This window comes from Podarcis vaucheri, assembly GCF_965113315.1.
Source record: "Podarcis vaucheri genome assembly, chromosome: 5".
NCBI classification, from domain to species: domain Eukaryota; kingdom Metazoa; phylum Chordata; class Lepidosauria; order Squamata; family Lacertidae; genus Podarcis; species Podarcis vaucheri.
Window position 1 is genome coordinate 40008420 of NC_138763.1, and position 20165 is coordinate 40028584.

The 20165-nt window shown below is 42.4% G+C and overlaps 1 long non-coding RNA gene across 3 annotated transcripts; it reads left to right on the top strand.

The window, feature by feature from the left end:
- Positions 1-9291: 9291 nt before the first annotated feature.
- Positions 9292-18366, top strand: LOC309532061. 3 transcript variants are annotated; one of them, XR_014219568.1, is made up of 3 exons: positions 9292-9829; positions 14332-14942; positions 17537-18366. It is a non-coding gene; the product is annotated as an uncharacterized lncRNA (long non-coding RNA). The 3 variants fall into 3 exon arrangements; XR_014219569.1 differs by having other exon boundaries at positions 9292-9549; XR_014219570.1 differs by having other exon boundaries at positions 9292-9523.
- Positions 18367-20165: the final 1799 nt, after the last annotated feature.

Consider the following 20165-nt stretch of genomic DNA (forward strand, 5'->3'; position numbering starts at 1 on the left):
CTGAAGTGAGTTGAAAGAGGACTGATTGTGTTTCCTGGCATTTACTGCTTAGAAACTAGAACAGTCTGACCTCCCAGAGGATTAAAGGCCACATTTTATTTATTATTCCAGAGTCTAGATTTTGATAGAAATAGAGGGAAAAAATCATGCAGGCTGCCTTTTGCACTGGCTCCACTCTTTGTTTTAATCTAGCTCAGAGGAAACAAGCAAACGAACAGGCCATCTGCATTATTTGCCTCCAATTTAGTAAAAGCCGGACATCAAAAGAGCATTGACATTCCCCCATCCCCAACATCTTCCAAACACCCAAAGGGAAACTATCCTACCTCTTCCCTCCTCTCTATCTTTGTCCCACAACAGATGCCCAGGGAAATCCTTCCTTCCAAATTGGGGGCGGGGGGTCGAGTTGCCATCATAGCCCGTTGGAGTTGGGAATTGGTGGCCCCTTCCAAAACCAGGAAGTGCTCTGTGCTGCAGAGTCAGGAGAAATATTGTGTCTGCCACTCCTGGCTTCAAAGATTGCCTGCACATTATGCTTCATAACTTTCTAGAAGGGTTAGATACTTTCTTTTAAAAAATGCAAGCTCAGAGTCTGGGACCCCTGCTAGCATGGGCCCTGGTGCAAAAATTCCAAATCCACCATTATATTATTCAGCCGTGTTCGGTTCTTCAGGAATTCTTGTTGCCAGGTGTCCAACAACTCACCTATTAATCTCAGCTCCAACTTCACTCATTGGCTAAAAATACTGACAGGCAAGAACTGCTCATTTAGCAGAAATTGCTTAAAAGAGTACCTGCACATAACTTTAGTTCTAGGTGGGCCAGGGACAGGACAGGGCAGAAAAGAGAAGAGAAGAGAAGAGAAGAGAAGAGAAGAGAAGAGAAGAGAAGAGAAGAGAAGAGAAGAAAAGAAAAGAAAAGAAAAGAAAAGAGAAAAGCTCAAGCGCACCAATAGAGGCCTTCATAGGCACTGGGTCCCTGCCATAATAGAGAGTCTCCACTGACGTTAATTGGGGAGTAGGAGAAATAAGGAGTGGAAACACCACAGCAAACTAAAATACTAGAGTTCACCAGTGGCAATGCATTGTTTGTAGTCAAATTTCCAAGATATCCTCTAGTTAACCATGTATACGTGGGGAGCCCTCAGCCACAGGGGGGTCTAACTCTGTGTATACTGTGCATACCTATCAATCCGCTGCTGACTGCTGCAGCCTTGTTGAAGAAGATCATGCTCTGGATCAGCCTTTCCCAGCCTGGTGCCCTCCAACTGTTTTGGACTATAACTCCCACTATCCATGACTATTAGGTATGCTGCCTGAGATGTTTTGAAAGTCTAAAACATCTGGGGGCACCACATTGGGGAAGGCCTGGATCTTCAGTTTCCTTATGCAAAGAAGCAGTGTTTCTCCCGACCCACCAGCTTAGCAGATTCACATTCTCGTTCCGTTGTTTCTGGTCTGGTTTTGTTTTCCCCAAATGTTCTGTGGTTCTTAAGCAGGCAGCGGAATTAACTGGATAGCTGTGTCTTGTAATAATTTGCTTATGATCAATTCAGGACTTTGTCATGGTCTTTTCACTTTGGGGATTGTGCTTTATATGTAAAATATGTATATATACTAAAAAGGTATCTGCTGTTGGGGAAGAAGGCCATCCTGCATCTGCTCAATTCTTCCAACTGCAATAAATTTCTCTGCTAGCACTGCTCATCTGAATCAAATATAGTTTATTTCATTTTTAAAGAAGTAGGGTTTTTTTCCATTTCAGGAAAATGAATGTTAGAGCCAGATAAGAAACTATAGTCTGCTTTCAAGAAGGTTACAAGAAAACTGCATCTTGCATTACTAATCCTTTATCTTTCATGTTAACAAAAAGATTACTGACATATTTTTGAATCAAAGAAAAATAAAATAGCAAATGCATCTAAAGGACTGTGTAACTTTCATGCAACACACAAATCGGTTGTTAAACGTAGTTAAAAAAAGAGAAGGGAATGAAGGGAAATTCATAATACATTTCCCTTTGTAAAGTGAGCAAACCAACTTTGTGCAATAGCAGAAACTACTGGAGGGAGGGAGGAGGCTTCTTTCATGTCATAGACTAAGGATGAATTTATTTCTAACATAGAGGTTGAGTCTGATTCCCATAGAGCCATTGTATGAATGTATGATAGGACCTGAAAAGAATGTATGGCTTCCCAAGAGCAAGGCTGTATGCCAAACTTTGCCTGGGCCATGGTTCTTACAATGACTGAATGTAAGAGCCCTACTGGATTGGGCCTCTACTTAGTCCAGCATCCAGTTTCATGGAGGCCACCCTGATGCCTGTGATAAGCTCACAAGCAGGAACTGAGAGCAAGGCAGTCTCCTGCTGTGGTTCCTGAGGGCTTCTCCACACTTCATTCTGGTCCAAGATTTCCCCCTGCTTGTCCTAGGACTTCTAGGCACAGATCCGAGTGGGGTTTGTTTCTCCCACCACTTTCCTCAGGAAAACCCACGGTTTAGCACTGAATCGGAAGAATGTCAATCAATTTATCAAACTCAATTTATGTTTGTTCTCTTTTTTCCCCCTTATAAAAAGTTTATTTAATCCCAGAAAAGGGCTTTGTAGATAATGGAGCCCACAACGGGTGAGGCACTGTGTAATGTGGTTGCACAAATGTGCATGGGGGGCAGTAACAAAATTAACACACACACACACACACACATCCACAGATATGGCACATAAATAATTCTTCAGCAACCTTGCCAGAGGTAGCAGGCTCAGAAACTGATGCTGGCATTTTCCTAGGCTGGGTTTTCTGGTGGGGGGACCCCACTTTAACCAGTGCCTGGAAGTCACAGAAAAAGCAGAGGAAATTGTGGACAAAAAGAAAGTGTGGCTGAGCCCCCAGTGACTGGCATTGAGAGACTGTCTACCTCTGATCCTGGAGATAGTATACAACCAGGCAAGGCAATGTCCTCTCACTGCTAAGAGTGTTGGACCTGGAAGATCAGGGTTCAAATCCCCACTCTGCTATGAAAGTCACTGGGTGATCTTGGGCCAGTCACTCAGTCTCAGCCTAAACCGCCTCACATGGGTTGTTGTGAGGGAGAAAAATTCTCCACCAACAGTAAGCACCTAGATAGCAGACTGAGAAGGCACCATAATGCAAATTTGTCCTCTTTTTTGCCATGTGTAACTGTCCTCCCTACTCACTGCATGCAGTAGCTTATAGAAATATGAAATATGGTAAGCTGGAGCACCAGTTGCTGCTGGGAGCAGGGGGTGTCGTGAACAAATAATGACATTGGGATAGAAAGTTAAGGGGGTCTAGCTAATATGACAGAAAAGTTAACTGAGTACTTCTTCCAAGACTCTTCTCTACCTTTAAGAGCAATACAAGACATGAGGTAACTAGTCCGTAACTATTATTACTCAGGAAGTCTCTTAAATACTTGCCAAGATCATAGAACTGATCTTCACACTGATGAAAGCAATAATTATTTCAGGAGCCCACTAACACAAACCAGTTAGGTCCAGGGATTTTAGGTTAGCTGGGCTTTGGAAATGGTGTTCTTTAAAATAATAATAATAATAATGACTGCAGTGACAGCTGTTGCCTATATTTGAATTGCTTAATGCAAACTAAACTGACCTCTGAAGTAAGCCCATTATCATGAAGGTGCACAAATAGCACTACCTTGTTTGAGAAAGTGAGCCCCAAATAGCTTTGAGCCTTTTGTGGCACGAGCCATGGTACTTAGGCCAAGTATTAGCTTTTACTGGCCCTCTTTGGAAGGTTCCAGTTTCTCTCGCGTGCGCATACACGCACACACACACATTCCTCCAAGTATAGGCCACATCCACAGCTACATCTTTCCACAGGAAATTATCCGGCACGCTTAGCAAACAGTGGTTCATTGGGAAATCCATAATTGAATTCCCTGGCCATTCAGTTCTTAAACCTCTTTGATCAGAATTAGTTAATTACATTGGGACCAGTTTGTTCCTTGATACACATTTTGCCATGTCCCCCAGATATCTGACTACACACTCCATCCGTATTGTATTCTTTGAAATGCATTTATGAGCCTTTGAAGCTCTTCCCCTTTAACAATGTATTGTTCATTAATACGTTGCCTGTAACATTTCCCCATTAGGAAATAGCTGTCCGTGACTCACTTTGGGTGGAATAAGTAATAATCCAAAGGTAATTGATAATGCCATAGAGTAATGGGAGTGTGCTACAATGTATTGCCCCGTTCTTCATTTCAGCCCATTACTCCGGTTACCTTTAGAACACCCTAAATGAATCTTTTTCCCTGCCTGTGTTTGTGGACTGACAAAGTCATTGAGAATTCAACAATCAAAAGAGTTTGTACTTTCCATAGGCCTTCCTCTACACATTTGTGCTGGTGAGAATAACACCTCATCAGATCATAGCCATCATTCTGATATCAGCAGGTAGCAACCGATAAGAGAAGCAAATCTAGACAGAAGTTTAACTGCTATTAGCCACACCAGAGGAGGCAAACTTGTACCCCCCCCAAAAAAAAAAAATGTTGTTGGGACTACAACTCCCAATCATTCCTGACCTGTCTGAGGCTATTGGGAGCTGAAGTCCAACTTGTGGAGGGTCATAGGTTCCCCACCCATAATTCAAACCAACCAGTTGGTCACATTATATTTCAGGCAATGCCATAAATCAGGGTGCTGGCACAGGGAAAGAATGACTGACTATAAACACAACCAGAACTGATATATAGGCAACAACCGATTTAGGTGTGTCACCGAACCTGGATGTAGCCCCAAAACATCATCAAGGCATTACAAAAAGGCGTGAAACAGGGTGGGGTGGGCTTAAGCACGCAGGTGTCTGGAACATAACCCCCATGCAAAACAAGGATTGCCTGTAATTGTATGAGAATATATTTATGATCTTTATATTGACTTACCTTTATTAGAGGCAAAGGCACTGCTGGCTCAAGCTTTCCTTCTTGTGTTTTTCCTCACATTCTTGCTACTGGAACAACGGGGAGAGAGAGGAAGAGAGCAGGGGAGCAAAAAAGTTATAATATTGCCATAAAGTTGTGTACTCCCTCTTACTGCAATTGCATACACACAGAGAGACAGAAAGAGGAATCCTATTTAGGTCCACTTAGAAGACCCACAAAGTTCAATAGGACTACTTCCTGGTAAGCATTCATATTATTCTTACAGTAATATGACCCACAATAACTGTATATCCTGCCTCATATTCACTATTCCTCTCAAACAGTATAATCCATAAATAGTTTCACAGCTACAAAACCTACATCAAAACCTAAACTGACAGAACCTACTGAAGAATACTTACTAGTCATTTGTTACAAATAAACATCAGTTCGGCTAATTTGTGTCTGTGATAATGCAAACCTTCATGTAGAGCTGAAGTCATAGGAGCCAACTCCTAGGGGCCAAGGGATCTTTGCCCCCCCCCCATAAAATATTTGAGAGCGCCAGTCATCCCGTCCCCCCAGCTGATGGACATTGCCATTCAAATAGTGTGCGTGCACCGTGTCATATGATCAATTATGTGGGGTGGGGCTTACCCGAGGCCCCCCCCCCCATATTTTATTCAAGTTGGCACCCCTGGCCAAACTTACAAACACTGTGAAATTATACTTGTTGCACAGCCCAATATGGAAAATCTTAGGCCAATTTATGTGACATATTTTGCCTTGCAACTGCGTTCTGACAAAACAGAGACCATCTTTTCAACAGAACTGAAAGAACTTATTCTCACCCATTGCCCTTCAACATGACCTATATTGGCCCTGTGGTCCATTCATATAAGGTCCCACAAAAATCAATCCTAGAGCAAACCCACACAGAAAATAGTCTTAGGCCCAATTTGGCATGATCAGTGGGTTTGTCAGTTCATTAATTCCATCTTTGGAAGAAAATCAGTTAGTGAAGTACCGTATTTTTTGCTCTATAAGACTCACTTTTTTCCTCCTAAAAAATATGGGGAAATGTGTGTGCGTCTTATGGAGCGAATGCAGGCTGCGCAGCTATCACAGAAGCCAAAACAGCAAGAGGGATTGCTGCTTTCATTGTGCAGCGATCCCTCTTGCTGTTCTGGCTTCTGAGATTCAGAATATTTTTTTTCTTGTTTTCCTCCTCCAAAAACTAGGTGCGTCTTGTGGTCTGGTGCATCTTATAGAGCGAAAAATACAGTAAATCTGTGTTTGCTGGAGCTAGGGGAGGTGAGAAGTGGAATTCTGGATAACACAAAGTCACAATATTGTGGTATTAACCACAATAACAGGTGGTGAATATCAGGATCTAACCTTGCACGGTGAAACTTTTTTTAAAAATGCTTAAGAATATAGGAACATTTCACTAGATTTGAAAATACAGTGGTGCCTCGCAAGACGAAATTAATTCGTTCCGCAAGTTTTGACGTCTAGCGAATTTTTCGTCTTGCGATGCACGGTTTCCCATAGGAAACAAAGTCGCAAAACGTTTTCGTCTTGCGAAGCAAGCCCATAGGGAAATTTGTCTTGCGAGGCAAATCGAAAACGGAAAAACCTTTCGTCTAGCGAGTTTTTTGTCTTGCGAGGCATTCGTCTTGCGAGGTACCACTGTAGATTGAACCAAGAAAAAAAATGATTTTTCTAATATATTAGACTCGAAAGTGTTTGTACAGGAAGGCACTGTCTAATACAGATAGATGTTGGAAATTTAATGCTGTGAAGGCCATGTTGAGGGCTATGATGTGGGCATGTCCAGCATTATAGTCTTTTTGGTCTAAAGCTGTTTTTGTATAACTGCTGTACTGGCAAAATGTTTGATATTTGCAGATGTTCATGTAATTTTAAACTATATTCCTATAGTGTGGAGATTAACAATGGGATATAAAAGTGGATGTTGTGAGCCCTTATGGTTGCCAAGAGACTTACTTCAAGCGTGGAAGGATAAATATTTGAATATATTTTTAATGAATGCCAATTTCACGTGGATACCTATTTGGATAGCTGGAGAGCTTAAATCAACTTATATGTTTAATTTCAGCTGAAAGTATTAATGGCTGTTGTGTTCCCAATGTGAGCTGGCAGTGTGTGTTATTGTTGTCTCTGTGTGTTCTCTCTTCTTTTAAAATCACGGAATCACAGAATTATAGAATTGGAAGGGACAATGGGGATCATCTAGTCCAACCCCCTGCAATGCAGGAATCTTTTTGCCCAACATGAGACTCAAACCCACAACCCTGGGATTAAGAGTCTCATGCTCTACCAACTGAGCTATTCCAAGTGCCTGACTGAGCTTTCACCCCCTTCTTGGTTAAATTTGCCACTTAAAAAATAAATATTAAAAAAGGATTTACCCTTCTGCAAGGGAAATATTCTGGGGGTTCCCCCAAGCTTTTTGAAAATTAGAGTTTTCTAGAGACACCTCTATATCCAGGCAACCAAGATGCATTATCATAGTATGAAGGTATATTCTAGCCAGGCAAAAGTTCTTGAGGAGGGCATGAAGAAGGGCTGGTGAGGGGTGTAGTCTGGGAAGGGGAGCTGTGGCCTGTGGAAGGGTCTCAAAGGGACATGGAAGGACACATTCTGCCCCAAGGTCTGAGGCTTGAAGATTGATAGCCAGCTTAGAAGCTGTCCCTGGAGCAGTTGCTTGCATTCCCAGCAGCCCCACCCTGCATTAACAGACCCGGATTGCATAGCAACATAACCCCCTTGTTACTTTGTTTTAGGTCTATTAATATAAAAACAAATAGTAGAAACACAAATATTAGATTCCCGACAACCTCTTATTTGTGAATTCTCTTCTGTTTATTCAGCATCTTTTTAGCCGTCTCCGAGTTTGGCAAAGAGAGCAGCACCCTCGTGTGGAAATTTGCAGCATGAACTTCCAACACATATTGCAGACATTGTCCGTGAATGGAGAATGGGTTGTTTCAGTTGCATCGCATCATATTGATTTGTTGCAATGTCATTTCTCAGATTGCTTGCCATATATGACTGAACCACCAGACAGAAAATGGCTTCCTATAATATGGCAAGTTGAAGCTGCAGAGCACCATTCATCTGAACCAGTAGCCCACCAGAGCACGCCAGGCACTCCTGTCTTCCACTGCCTCCCACAGTTTGGTCAAACTCATGTTTGTAGCTTCGAGAAAACTGTCCAACCATCTTGTCCTCTGTCGTCCCCTTCTCCTTGTGCCCTCCATCTTTCCCAACATCAGGGTCTTTTCCAGGGAATCTTCTCTTCTAATGAGATGGCCAAAGTATTGGAGCCTCAGCTTCACGATCTGTCCTTCCAGTGAGCACTCAGGGCTGATTTCCTTCAGAATGGAAAGGTTTGAACTTCTTGCAGTCCAGGGGACTCTCAAGAGTCTCCTCCATAGGGGTCTCCTAAAAACTATCAACAGTCTCAATAAACTACAGTTCCCAGGATTCTTTGTGGGAAGCCAGTGAGAGACTGTAGCCTGAGGAGGGCAAAGCTCAAGAAGAGTCCCAAGGAACTCAGGTTCTCCAGGCCTGCCACACTAACCTTCATATTTGATCTTTCCTTCCTGATTAAGAGCTCTGTGAACCCTTGACACTTTGCACGTTTAAATACAATGCATGTTAATACAAAAAGGGCGTAACCTTTTATCGATTTCTCCTCTGTCCCCCGGAGCCTATATAGCAATAGCAATCCATTACACAAATGTTGCCAGTCAAGCGACTATTCATTTAGCCATCAATTCAAAGCAAATCAAGTTAATAGGAATTTTGAGTAGGATTTGTAGACTACTTTTCACAACCGAGGGATGAAAGCAGATGTCAGTGAAACTTGCTCGCTTGAAGGCAGGGTGGCTTAAGTATGCCTTTGGTTCCCTCTGCTGGATATTGAAAATAGAGCATGACTATTCTAAGACATTATGGGGATAATTGGGGACTTGTGTTTTTAATGATATGCAAGCTAGGTCCATTCTGAAGTAAGGGAAGTACTCAGTGCTGGCATCAGATATCAGAAGAGAAGCAATGTGTATTTATTTATTGCCATAAATGTGGCTCACACATCAGTCTACTTAACTTGTACCAGTTCACAGTGGCGTAGCGTGGGGGGTGCAGGGGGGGCCGGCCGCACCAGACGCAACATCTGGGGGTTAGGGTTAGGGGGCGCAAATCCACGGGTTAGGGGGCGCAAATTACTTGCCTTGCCCCGGGTGCTGACAACCCACGCTACGCCACTGCCAGTTCATCCAGCAGGGTCAAGTATCCCATGGGGTTTGTCTCTGAGTAACTATGAAACTGCTGTCAGTGCTGCAGAGATAAATCCCACCATGGGAGGTGACTCAGATGAATGGTTTGTTGGATGGAGCAGTTGCCACAGAGGCCATTTTGAGTAACTCCTGCAGGGCAGCCATTTTGTTTGAAGTAGCTCACAGGGTCATTTTTCCAGAGTAGCTTGTTAACCTCTACACTCGCATTAAATCATTCACCCTCTCCATTCCCATTGTTACTACTTCCAGAGTACTCATGACTTATCTCTCCATTATGCCAAGGTGCAGAGACTAGCCACACTCATTTTGTAAGTAAACAAAAGTAACAAGTTGCTCATTAATTATTATTAATGACAAAGGTAAAATCAGGTAAAAGTTGGTCCACCCACTTCTGCCTCTGGCTCTGCCCACTGCTGGCATGTGGCCCTAGGTAGGAAAGTTGCCCATGAGGGAATTCAGTCCTTAGGTTGAAAAAGGTCCCCATCCACATAAATTCAGCCTGGGGTTAAATGAAAGGTCAAGGATTTGTAAGACGGTGTGTGTGAGGTGTGACTGTACATAGAAAGCTTTGACTTGTACTACACAAAGGTAAATACTATACTTAAATTGATGGCTATTTCTTTAAGACTTACGGTGTATGCAACACTTTTTCTGTCCTGCTGCAGTTCATCTTCCATCAAAAACAATGTTATCCATCTCATTGTCTGCTGTGGCAAAATTACACAACGGACTTAATTAATTACAGAAATTGCATAGCTTACAAAAATAATTACAGAAAAATGTGACCACATTTTTTCAATACAAAGGAAACTCAGTGTAAATTTGGGGTGGGGGAAGACAGCATGTGATCAGTCATGTATCATTTGCAGGCCAAAAGCAACAACAGCATCAAATATGAACCATATTACCTGCCTTGATTTCTGTTCTGGACATGGACAAATAAGCGAACACCTGCAATTTCTGTTCTTATTTATGCAAGAATTCTCCGACATCCCTATTCTATATTATAGCCTTACATCTGCTTTATTAAATGTAACTGTCATGGCTTCCTCCGAAGAATATTGGGAGTGGAAATGCAATGAGGGTGGTAATACTTTGAGATTCCTCACAGAATTATAATTCCCAGAGATCCCTGAGGGGAGAGAAAGTCTATTAAGTCAATTTTAGTCAGTGAGGTAAGATAAACCTTCAGAGTTTGGATTGTGGGAGGATTGTTTTCAACATTCTTGAGTGCAAGATAAAGATATTTCTTTGTACTCACATATTCACTTACCTTACACTTACAAACTCATTCCTGAATTCAGTTGCTCTGAACACTGTAGCTAATACCCGCATTTTTTAAGGACATGCATTCTGCCCATGATCATTAAAGCCAGCTACTAAATGGTGTCATACTGTATTAGCCCAAGTGATACATACAGGCAACCAGGATCTGCTGGATGTTTAAACTTTTCTTTTTAGTAAAAAAAGGAAAATTCTGCATGTCCCGCTGGGACTATGCAACACTATCTAAGAGACCAGGCAGAACATCTGCGCACTGATCCCCACTTTCAAAGATAACCGTGCCCCTTGCTAAGCAGCCACCAGGCATCTCTGAAAAGTTACAAATTGACAACATTCAGAGGAATATTCTTCATTCCTAAGCATATCACTTACGCCCCCTGGCACAAAGCGCATCCTGTCTTATTAACGTCTTTGACATTTTCTAGTGAAGAAGCCTAGGTGAAAAACAGAATGGTGAGTGGGGGGAAGGGAGGCAATCGGTTTCCGTTAGATTACAGGAAGAATAGAGCTACAGAGATTCATTGTAGTCCCAGCAACCATAGTGTCCTTATTTATTTAAAATATTTGTCACCAACTCCTTCATTGCCAAAGCAAGCCTGGAGCGGGTTTCATTAATATCAAGCACACAGCACATATGAAAACAAAAGAGGCACGGAATATACACAGGTAACAAAATAAACAATGATGAACCATCAGTCCTTGCCTAAAAGCCTGCGCAAATAAGTGGATCTTCAGTTGATGCTGAAAACTGACAGGAATCAGTGTCAGCAATATCTGAGAAGGAAGGGGATGCCATGATGAGGTGCCGCTACCGAGAAGTCCGCCTCTAATGTGTGGGGAATTAGACTCTAGTTCCCATTTGCAGAGTATGTGGAAGACAGCCCTGGGTTGTTTGACCCTTTAGTTCTCTTTCCTATAATAACTACACAAAACACGCTCTTATATAGAACATGTAACTTGTAGCTAGTGTACTTGCAGTTGAAGATTAAATATATATACCACGCAGGTGGATGTTTCTTTTAGTTGCTAAAACATCTTACATACACTAAACTGTTACAGACAAACAAACATTTACAGACTGGCTGACATTCTTGACTCTGAGGCAGACCGCAGCACAACACAACATACCTGCTGCTCTGTTAAGACTCCCCAGATGGTTAATAACTGAACCAAATTACAACAACTGCCTCATGCACATGGCATCACAGGGCTCTAAAGCCCTTTTAAACCTTAACTCTTTACATATGCATTTTGGATGCTAACATTCCACATAATGTTGCCTCATTCTGGCTTTCAGTTAATTGTAGCACAGTTAAGAGAGGCTGCCCCGTAGATGATGACTCGACTAGGAGCTGAATTCGGGCAGTGAGGTGGCATCTGCCACTGCACTCAAGGGCAGCAGGCAAGTTTAGGAGGTATATGTCAAACCTGTGGCACCCTTTTTAACAGAGGCGGCTGGCTAGGAAACCCACAAGGAACAGCTAGGACAGGAGCTGGCACAGCTTCCCCCCAACCCCACAAAAATGTGTCTGCCGCCTCAGGCAGCTGCCTAACAGTAAGGTTGGCCCTGCACAAGAGATCTATAAGATCCAAGCCAATGCGTCCAACAATATGTCAAACATTTTAATACAATATCACCTATCCTTCCATCTTCAAAGCTACTCTCCATGGTGCTTGCCATGGTACCATCTTCTGAACCATGACAGGGCCTTTTTGGTAGTTTCACCAAGATTAAAGAAGCCTGATTGGCACCCTCTCTAGCAGTGAAGATATTCCACTTTCACCAAGGTGCTTTAACCATTCTCTTGTGGTTTGTGATTTTGCTGCTCCTGTTTCTTTTAGGTCCCTGTTTTACTAAATGCCTTTTATTGCTGTGATTTTATTGTGTGCTGTTTTTAAATTCTTGTAAGCAGATTTGGGGACCTTGTCGATGAAAGGTGGGGTAGAACATTTAATAATAAATAATACATTTTCTCAGATATCTTTTCTTTCCCCTGCCCCCTCGAAAAAGTAGGAAAGGGAAACCATAGTCTGTCTTCATAAACAACTGACAATATCATTCATTACAAAAAGTACATCTATTCATGGCCTGTACTGAGGACCTAAAATGACTGGTCATTTTAGTTGTGTGCCCAACTTTATCTATTCCAGAGACATCCTATCTTTAGGAAGGGAGAATTGGCTCAACAGTTTTGGGGTCTCACTAAAGAGCAGTAAATTGCCAATTATTGTATTTTTGGTTCTTACATTTTTACCGCCTTGGGGAGGAAGGCACAATTTAATTTTTCTGCCTCAGGCTTGCTCAGAGGACAGGGTGCATTCCTAATTCAAAACTTGCTGCAGCACATTTTCCCCGTCTTAGCTTCCTCTTAAGAAAGCCATAAATTATTCCAGAAACCAATGGTCATCCAATGAATCTGAATAGTGGGGAACTCAGGACAAACAGAAGGGAATACTTCTTTACACGGCACCAACTTAAATGACAAAATCCACTGCCACAAAAGGAAGTGATGGCCACCAATTTGGGTGGCTTTAAAAGGAGATTAGACAAATTCATGGAGTATAGGGCCATCAGTGGCTACCTCCAAGTTCAAAGGCAGCATGCTTCAGACAACCAAGTTACTGGGGAACAGGAGGCAGAGAGGACAGTCACACCTCCTTTTCTGCTCCCAGGCTGTCCATAGGCATCTGATTGGCTGCTGTGGAAAACCGAATCGTGGACTAAACAGGCTTAGTTCTGATCCATCAGAGTTCTTCTTATGTTCTGGAGTCTTTTGTTGCATACTCTACATTTCTCAAATCATTCTGAGCTTTCCTCACAGCCCGTCTTCAAATATCTTAAGGGCTGTCACATGGAAGATGGAGTAAGCTTGTTTTCTCATGCTCTGGAGAGCAGGACTTGAACCAATGGCTTGAAGCTACAAGAATGGAGATTCCGACTAAACATCAGGAAGAGTTTTCTGGCCATAAGAGCTGTTCAACAGTGGAATGGACTCGCTTGGAATGTGGTAGACTCTCCTTCCTTGAAGGTTTTTAAGCAGAGGCTGGATGGCTATCTGTCATGGATGCTTCCAACATTGTCAGGGATTGAACTAGAAGACCCTCAAGTCCTTTCCAACTCTACAATTCTATGATTCTATTATTCTCCCTAGGCTTGTATTTCCAAAACCAGTTTCCCACACTCTGGAGGACTCCCCAACTCCCACAATGTCCTCCTCTCCGCCACCATAGGTTTAGAATGCATCTTGTAACTGCAACAGTACTGAAGTCACTGAGGCTACCCTAACAGTCCCTAACAGGGTACTCTGAAGTTTTCCCCAATTCCAATCAGATTCCTCTTTCACTGAGTGTGATAGTGCTTTTTAAAGCCCCATGCTAGCCAGTCTCTCTCTCTCTCTCTCTCTTTTTCTCTCTGAATATCTCAGAGGAGCTACTTTGCTTAGAGGACCTGATCTTTTGCACCACTGAGTATTGCTCAATTCTGTGGAGGCTCACCAATCCATTACAAGCTGCTGCTAACGCATCTCTCTCCTTGTGTACACATTGCAGCCAGAATTGTATAATTAGATATTCAAGGGCAAATGCTAACAGCCATTCTCTACCCTGGCAATTCTGAAAGAATAGAAAATATATTTTCAACTTGTAGTTCACGGCCACATTGTGCATACTATAGTTAAGCTAGCAGGACACCCTACTAAGAGCTAGTACTTAACAACATATTAAAAGAGAGCAAGAGATTGCCAGTGGAATAAGTGGAGAAAGGCTGGGTGTTGTTCTCGACCTTCCCTCTTTGTTCCCCTTCACAGGTTGCCATATGGACATTTCTAAACAGGAATCAAAAACAAAGGCAGGGACATTTTTGCAAAAGAGCTGGACTACAGCAATATGTGAGCAATGGATTGCAAAGGCATTTTCAGAAGTCTCAGAAATATGAACTTGGACAACTTGATATTAACCTTGGACCAACAGAGATGTCCTCAGTTCAGAAGCAGAAGAGCAACAGAAATTGCCAGACTTCCAGAGATCAAAGCTATTGACATCCTTGGTATAACTGGTAGTGATGTTGAATCTATAAAAAAAGCTGTGGGAATATGGATTTATTGCCAGGATACCTCATTCTGAGTGGAATGCTGTATGTAGAAAAAAAATAGCAGCATCCATGCATGAAAGAGAGAGGTCAGCAGGTTTAGAGGAACCCCAAAGTTTGCAAAAAGAAAAAAAGCTTTCGCTTTAACCTATGAGAATTAAGCATACACAGTGGGCATAGAGTTCTGACTTTCTGTTGTGGGGGTCAAAAAATGGTTGTATGTGGAATGGCGTATACGGACCCAAGCCCTGGCTGAAACCCTGGACAGGAACACTCCATGGAGCAACATTTTGTTGCAGGTCCCATTTATCAGCACAAGTTCCATCACAGGTAAGCAGTTAACCTAAAAATACATCTCTGCAGGCACCTACAATGGCTTTAGGCACCTGATCTGCTGAATATTCAGAATATCATTTAAAATTCCAAGTCAGAGAACTTTTGAGGGAAATGGCTTCCAGAGGAATAGCCACATCAAGCCTCCTGCAACAAAAAAAAGAGAGAGTCTGGTGGCACCTTAAAGACCAACAGATTTATTATGGCATGAGGTTTTGTGGACCATAGTCCACTTCATCAGATGCAGAAAACTAACAGTTGCCTTTGCTATAGTCATTATAACTATCCTACTCTCTATGCTGTTCTAGCTGCATAACAAGTGGAAAGGGACTCTTGGCAGTGGAAGGCACAAAAGTTTATAGAACAATGAGACTCATATCCCACATTTTCCCATGTTGTGTTGGGTGGATTTGGAGTCCAACCAACAAAGGTTATGGGCCCAGCACACTTCCACTGTCCAGCTCTGCTAATTACTTACTATATGTAAGTAAACATGGTGGCACTATCATTGAGATCCTCTTTCTGTAGCTTGATAAGTTAAGTGCACAAATGTAATGAAAGAGAGGGGAAGTCTTGCTGCAGGGGGAATAGCAGATAGTGAGAAGAGAGAAACTCTGTTTCCTCCTTTAAAGAAACTGGAGGTGCTCATGCAACCTTTCATTGTTGTATACTTTTACAGTGGTACCTTGGTTCTCAAATGCCTTGGTACTCAAACAACTTGGAACCCAAACACTGCAAACCTGGAAATAAGTGTTCCGGTTTGTGAACCTTTTTCAGAAGCCAAACATGCTCCATTTTGAGTGTTACGCTTTTGATTTGAGTGCCACACTTCCATTTTGAGTATTACACCAAGGTCTGTCAGTTTTTGCTATTTATTTTGCCTTTTTGCTTTTGCAGCTCTTTTTTGTTGTTTTTGTGACTGTGTGGAACCCAGTTCAGCTACTGATTGATTGATTGATTGATTGATTGATTGATTGATTGATTGAGACTGCCGTATATTGTTTATTGCTTTCATTTTACGGATCAATGGTCTCGTTAGATAGTAAAATTCATGTTAAATTGCTGTTTTAGAGGTTGTCTTTAAAAGTCTGGAACGGATTAATCCATTTAATCCATTACTTTCTATGGGAAAGCGCGCCTTGGTTTTGGAAAACTTTGGTTTTGAAATGGACTTCCAGAATGAATTAAGTTTGAGAACCGGACTATATGGAACTGGCGGAAATGACTGGCAGAATCCGAGACCAGGGAGAAGAGTCGGTGGAAGAAGATTGGAAGAAATTTAAAGACTATTTACAGAAATACTGCAAAATTAATGAATGTTAGAATGATGTCAGAATGAAGTTAAGTGGTTTTAGCAGTAATGTTATAAAGTGGTATGTAAAAATGGATTGTTAACAGGTGAAAATCCAAAGTTATAATATATTAAGTTAAAGGATTAAGACAAAAACAAAGAGGGAAAGGAATTGCTGAATTAAGTAACAGAATTGGAATACAAAAAAGGGAGGTGTGAGGAGGTCAGGGAAGTAAGGAAATGAAATGTAAGGCATGGAAAGATTGGTGTGTTTTTTAAGTGTTTTTATCTTTTTTCTGTATTTTGTATTATTTTCTTTTTTCTTTTTTCCCCTCTTTTTATTTATGTAATCTTTTCTTTGAAACTTTAATAAATATCATTTTTTTAAAAAAATAAGTTTGAGAACCAAGCTACCACTGTACTTTTCGAAAAGCCACATGACCACACCCATTCTCTTTTTTTTAAAAAAAAATAATTGTTTAAATGAAAACAATTCAAAATTGCTGTAAGTATTATGGGGGGAGGTGAGTATGCAGCTTCCCACTAGCACCATCCAACAGACACCAGTAGTGCTGGTTTCTCTCTTGGGCGGCTTCTCCAGTGTATTGGTCAAAGTTACTACAAAACCTGCCAAGCTGTTTTGACCAGAGGCGGGCCACACACACAAATGTGCATCAGTGGCAACTCATTGACAAAACTGCCTCCAAGCCTCTGCACAGCTTGAGTCGGCACACTCAAGGCCACGTTGCGCATTTCAGCACTGGAAAAGATCCCAAGTTTGAAAGCCAATATAAACAATCATTTAGACAAAGTAGAGGGAGCAAATACAAATGCCCAGATTTTCTGCCAGGCTCAAAGAGCTCCCTGCTTGCCCAGTGGATTAAGGATGATGGAGGAAAGGAATTAATTCCTTTAGTGTAATTAACAACTGGGCCAGTTCTGGAGGATCTTGGGCTGGTAATGAACCATGGCACCACTTTAATTTCTTCCTTGCCCCACCGTCTTGTTATTAAAACCAAGAATAGGTTCCATCAAATATCCCTTAAAGGGAAAAAGGGAAAGAGAGAGGGGAATGGAGCCGGATTTGTCTCAATGGAACATGATAAATTAGACTTTGCGGGATAAAGGGAGAAGGGGCGAAGGGGAGGGCACGGACTGTGAATTTCTATATACATGCTATGTAGAGTGTGTGGTATATATACCTACATATATTCTCTTTTGGAATGACCTCCTTATGCCCCATCCATCAGCCTGGGGTTGGTTTATTCTAACTAGCAGATTCTTTTCTTCTGTCTAACAGGCCCATCAGACACAATCTGCATGCCAATTACTGGAACAGACCCCCTGATACTGAAAAATGGAAATTAGCTGTCAAGGCAAGGCATCAGCTGAGCAGTTCCGATTGCTTGCTCTCTGTCTGTGGCTCATATCCATATCCACTCTGTTCTGTCTGCTGCTCCAACAAGGGAGCCCCCACTGGAAAAAGTAATCTAAAAAATTTTTTTTTTCTAAAACACCTACCACACTTTATTGTTATTCGTATTAGTTGCCAACATTGGGGCACAATGTGAAATTCACCAGAGGGCAAGAGCCGTTTGGAGGGGAGAGAAAGGAACTCTGATAATTGCATTTTGGTGCTAGGCAGATCAAGCAATCCAATAAAAGGACACTCAAAGGAAATGCTAATGTAGGACAAGTGGAACAAGCAAGCAAAATGGCTTCCGCGCACTCAAATCTTACTCAGCTTCCTCCTTTACATAGTCATGCCTGGCCCAGCTGTCCTGGCATAAGTGATGGGCAATGCTCTGTATGCGTAGATGCGGATACATGGAGCCTCAGTTGTCACAGCAGCAGTGCTAAAATGAGGTCTCATGAGTAGGGGTCATCATGACTTATGTGTATTCGCCCTTATCACAGGATGTTCTGATTTTGATATTACACTTTTCAGATCTTTAAAAGCAACCTGCTTGTCCATCGTCTAGTTCTGAATCGACAGCACAAAGGTCTGGAGTGTTGTTAGTGTTGTAATTATTGAAAGTTGCTATATTGTACTAGCTAAGAGTGGGAGCTGGGATTCTCGTTTCAGCTAGGAACTTGCCAGGTGGACTTAGACAAGGCTCTGTTTTCCCAGCATTGAGGGGCAGTATTTCAGTATGAGTAGGAAAATGAGAGTACCCCTAAACATTTTTAAGGAGGAAAAAGCACTGGACATAATAATGCTAACAATTATACGTCAGAGCATAAATGGAGAACCTGTGGTTCCATCTATTGCCGGACTACCAACTCCCTCCATCCCTGGCCACTGTGCATGGTGACTAGGGCTCTTGGTGCTTCAAGTCCAACCCCACAGCTTCCCCATGACAACTGTTCCAAAAAATATACGTGAGAAAATTTGTGTGAGGTGCTTTGGATGCACAAAAGTGCTATGCAAATACTATTATTCATTATGTAAATATTATTATAATGCCCTCCATGACTTTGCTGCTACCCCACTATATCTCTCTGCTTTCATATCTCTATCTACCGTATTCCTGACTGCAACCTTCTCTTCTCCAGCCCTGCCCCACCATCCACTATCTGAAGGTCTCTTGTGCCCTTAAACTATCATAGAGATCACTGATATTGGAGGAAGTGCTTGGGTCCCAAGCCATTTAGGGCTTTGTACACTAGTACTAACCCCTTGAATTGGATCCGGTAGCTCACAGACAACCAGTGCATTGCTTTCAGGACTGGTGACACATGCTCCCATCAGGCTGCCCCCACTCACCAACCTGTCCGCCACACCAGCAGCAGCTTCCAGTCCCTCTTCAAGGACAGCCTTGAAGGTGTAACAGCCCCACCTAGAGTGCAGTAATGGAAAACTGAGGACAGTCCAGTCTAAGTTGGGCATAAGCGCTCTTTGCCACGGAAGTCACCTGAGACTCAAATGGCAGGTTAACAGACTGGTTCAGTGTCTCTGTAACGCTGACAGTAAAAAGAGAAGAATCCCAAGAATCAACTATAAAACTACAGGAGCCCCCTAAAGGTCAGAAGTTTGTAACTGTAGCTCACTTACGGGCATCTTCACTCCACCTGTGGTTGACATCTAATTTTAATTTTAATTCAGGCCTGTTGAATTGTAGTTCTAGAAAGTATCTATTGAAGAATTTATCATTTGTCTCCTAAAACTGCTGTCCCAAAGATCTTTCAGGGAAACTGTGGTCTAAGACAGATGTAACACTGACTGTAATGGGCTCACATTCAGGGCCCACAATCAGTAGACCATTGACTTGGCCCCACACAAAGTGAGACCAGTTCTGCCCCAATCTCCCTTTTTCAACATACACAAACCAGGCTTTCATAGAATCATAGAGTTGGAAGAGACCACAAGGGCCATCGAGTCCAACCCCCTGCCAAGCAGGAAACACCATCAGAGCACTCCTGACATATGGTTGTCAAGCCTCTGCTTAAAGACCTCCAAAGTAGGAGACTCCACCACACTCCTTGGCAGCAAATTCCACTGTCGAACAGCTCTTACTGTCAGGAAGTTCTTCCTAATGTTTAGGTGGAATCTTCTTTCTTGTAGTTTGGATCCATTGCTCCGTGTCCGCTTCTCTGGAGCAGCAGAAAACAACCTTTCTCCCTCCTCTATGTGAAATCCTTTTATATATTTGAACATGGCTATCATATCACCCCTTAACCTCCTCTTCTCCAGGCTAAACATGCCCAGCTCCCTTAGCCGTTCCTCATAAGGCATCGTTTCCAGGCCTTTGACCATTTTGGTTGCCCTCCTCTGGACACGTTCCAGTTTGTCAGTGTCCTTCTTGAACTGTGGTGCCCAGAACTGGACACAGTACTCCAGGTGAGGTCTGACCAGAGCAGAATACAGTGGCACTATTACTTTGACCTTGACCTATCCTCACTCCTGGAAATGACTTGCATGCTGCTTA